At 33.4% G+C, this 3828-nt stretch overlaps 1 pseudogene; it reads right to left on the bottom strand.

Moving 5' to 3' along the window:
* Positions 1–815: 815 nt before the first annotated feature.
* LOC132628535 (putative F-box protein At1g47730) lies at positions 816–1933 on the bottom strand (annotated as a pseudogene).
* Between the last annotated feature and the right edge of the window lie 1895 nt (positions 1934–3828).

The following is a 3828-nucleotide window of genomic DNA, read 5'->3' as shown; positions in this document are numbered from 1 at the left end:
TATATATATATATATATATATCACTTATTTATAGTTTTCTTCATTTTTTACGCTATTTCACCTATTTAAAAGTATTGATTATAATTATATCATTTTATAAAATATTAAAAATTAAAACCCCATGGGGCTTACGCCTCGTGCCTCAGGGCTTACGCCTCACTGAGGCAGACGTAAAATGCCCCGCCTTACGCCTTCGCCTTTTAAAATGTTACTTCACCTTCATCATCTTGAAACCACCCTCCCACTGAAATTCATTCCACGATGCAACAATTTTAATTTTTTTCTTCAGATTTAACATTAAATGCAACTATAGCAAGTTCATCGTACCCGTCATAAACAAGGTGATAGATAACTCCAGTAAAAGAAAGACACCGGGCATGCACTGAATGTAAAGGTAAATGCTTTGAGTCTTTCCCAATGATTCATCTATACCTTCAGTGAAAACCCCCTTCTTTTTAAAACAAAAAGTTTATTCAGCAACAACTTGATGTTTTAGAAATGCTTTAAATCAGAAAATTGTTTGATTAACCGAAGGAAATTTCCAACTTCTGTCAAAATCATGTACTATTGTTATCCAAATATATGCCATTTTTCCTTTGCTTGTTTAGTAATAGCATTACTACATGAACAGTGTCTAAAATGTATCAGCAAGATTTTAGGGTGAAAAAGAAAGGTGAAATATGTAGATGTAACTCTTAATTCAGGACATAAACCTTTGGAACTATCTGTATATACTTCTACGGGAGACTTTAATGCTATCCATATCCTTAAAAAAGGACACAAAAGACTCAAAATGTCTTTGAGTTTGAACAAAATTATCCACAGGGAACTAGACTTTCTACATAACTATAACCACCTACAATGTAGCTCTCCGAAGGAAGCTACTTGATTTTTACTTTTCTCCAACTCTTTGTCGTGACATCATAACATAAACATAAAAAGGCTGGTTTTAAATTCACAATGAATATAATCTCCCCATCTCTGGATTTGCAGAAGCATATGATTCGAAGAGATGATTCTATTTTAGGGCTTATGACGTTCCATATTGAAGAAAAGCTAATGATATGACTCTTCCATCGATCTTCTTTCTTAATATTTTCTAAAATCCACAAGCGGATGTATCCAGTTAACCAATTTTCACAATCTGTGACTGCTAATTTACCCTTCACCTCTATCAGCTTGTAATCACCTGCCTTGTGATGAGATGAATTCCATAATTCAATCACGTCTATTAGACATGGCAAGCCGATATATAAACCGATAGATAACTCCACTAATGCAAACACCTGGCATGGAGTAGAAAATGCCTGGGTAAATGCTTTGAGTCTCTCTCCATTCTTCGTCTATGCCTAAAGTCAAAACCCAGTTTTTTCTGCCCCCTTCTTGAACATGATATGTTGACAAAAGAACTTTGTACTTATTTTCTTTTGATTCAAAACCTAATGCATAGTTACACAGAGAAAATTCTTCATTTAGATTTGTAAGTAATCTTACTTCTCTTGTACTAGGATTGAAAACTGCTGCACGTCCCAGAGATAATGGTTCACAAACGCAAAATAAACCATTAACGCAATCCAACCAAGAAGAATCTGAAGAGCCGTAGAGTCCATCAAATCTCTCAGTTTGAAAAAGGGAGGCACCTATTTTTCAATCTTCCTTTTGCTCAGCTGTGTAAAAAGCTCTCTTTTCATGGAGAAAGAATTTTGCTCCATCTGGACGAGTTATAGAGCGATATCCGTGGATATCCACAGAATCTGACTCAGATACAAGAGAATTGCAGAATTTGGTCACGCACTTGAAACACATTAAGGACTTAGCAGGAAGCCATGAGAATATTTCAAAGATTATTTCTCGAGGAATTGAAGATTTGCTTCCTGAAGAATCCATTGTAGAAAACTGATTTTGGTGAGAAAGATGAGAAGTAGGACTCTTTCCTTGGTAGAACTAGGAAAAAGAAAACCCTTTTTTCTAGGGTCTTTAAAACCCTTCTTCCCTTGCACGTTAGCTAAAATAACTCGTGTCTCTTAATAAATCTTTACCCCAATAGTATAGGTAAAGTATTTAAAGCCTTAACATTAGTTGAAAACCACTTCTAGACTAATAGGATTAGTAACCCAACGTGCAGCAAATTGGGACCTTTTTTAATAACCAACAGACAGATTAGGAACGGATTAGGATTAGAAGTCATAATTCGAAAGTTTAATTCAATTTAAAAGAGACTTGGAGTACCCTCCAACAATTGAAATACTTTTACATTTGTAGACATTAATATTAAATAGATTATATAATTTTTACATTTATATAAAAGTCGATCAATATTTAGCGTATATTATCGTCGATATCTGATACTCTCTCCGTTCCATAATAAGTGGTTCTTTTAGGTCATGTACACCCCTTAAGAAATTGCTCACTCCTAGAAAATTAGGAGTGTTTTTACTAATTTACCCCTAATCAAATTGTGCTTACATAATTAAATGCATAGAAAAAAAAAGGTAGTTAATGAATCTTGATCATTTAAATAAGGGCAATTTTGGAAGAATCTGTTCAAAGTATTCTTGAAATCCTAAAACACCACTTATTTTTAAAAAAATTGAAAAGCCAAAAAAACCACTTATCATAAAACGGAGGAAGTAATAATTAAAACGAAAATTTAAATTGAAGATGAGAAACTCTTGTGCGCACACAGAACTTTAGGATTGCAATAACTTTTCTATGAAAACTTTACATTATTTTCTTGTACGGTCAAATAATAAAAAAAAGCAGTAAATGTTTTATTTTAGGGAAGAAGGGTTTTAAAGACCCTAGAAAAAAAAAAACGTTTCAAGGCCCACGTTTAAATGGCCCGGTCCGGCCCCCATGTGACCCACGTTTACCTCTCCTTTAAATTTGTCCATCGATGTTAGTCATTTAATTTGTATGTTTTGAACTTTTGATTTGCAATATTTCGCTGTTCAAGCTTGTATGTTTTAAATTTGCAATGTTATCAATTTAAGTTTTAAGTTTTATTTTAATATATTTATGTAGATGTTGATATCTCTATTTGACTGGACACAAATTTTAAGAAAGAAGAGAAGACTTTCAAACTTGTGATGTTAAATGAGTCATATATATTTTGTGTGGCTATAAATTATTGCGTAAAGTTAAATTGTTTCCAAATATAAAAAGGGGTCATTCTTTTTAGTACGGACTAATAAAGAAATAAAATCACGTAAATTGAAACGGAGGGAGTATTATATTTTATATAATCTACGTATCCCAGACATGCTAATGGAATTTTACTTTTATACTCCTTCTGTCCCAAAAAGATTGTCCTCCTTTCCTTTTTAGTCTATCCCAAAAAAGATTGTCCCCTTCCTATGTTTAGAAACAATTTAACTTTATGAGATAATTTACAGCCATACAAATATCTAAGGCTTGTTTTGGACCGCACATTTCAAAAGTCTTCCATTATTTCTTAAACTTTGTGTCAAGTCAAAAGAGGACAATCTTTTTGGGACGGAGGGAGTATAAAACTATCACAATCTAATATATACTATATACCGAAAATGTATCAAAGGTACATTTGTTGAGAAAACAAGATTGTCGAGCTTTAAAATACAATTTTAAAGAAAAATTAAGTGCTCCATAAAAAGAGACTCCTAATTTATTGGGATACAATGTTTTAAAAATATTTATTATTAGTAATAAATGTAGTATTTATCTCTCTTTCTTTTTTTTAAAATTTGAAGTGGGCCGGGCCGGTGCCTCGGTGGGCCATCACTCGGGCTACTGGTGGGCCGGGCTAGGGGGCTGTCCACCTTGTCCGGCCCAGCCCCCTAATAAATCCCA

Source organism: Lycium barbarum, chromosome 2, assembly GCF_019175385.1.
Source record: "Lycium barbarum isolate Lr01 chromosome 2, ASM1917538v2, whole genome shotgun sequence".
NCBI lineage: Eukaryota > Viridiplantae > Streptophyta > Magnoliopsida > Solanales > Solanaceae > Lycium > Lycium barbarum.
This window is presented reverse-complemented; position numbering and strand designations above follow the sequence as displayed.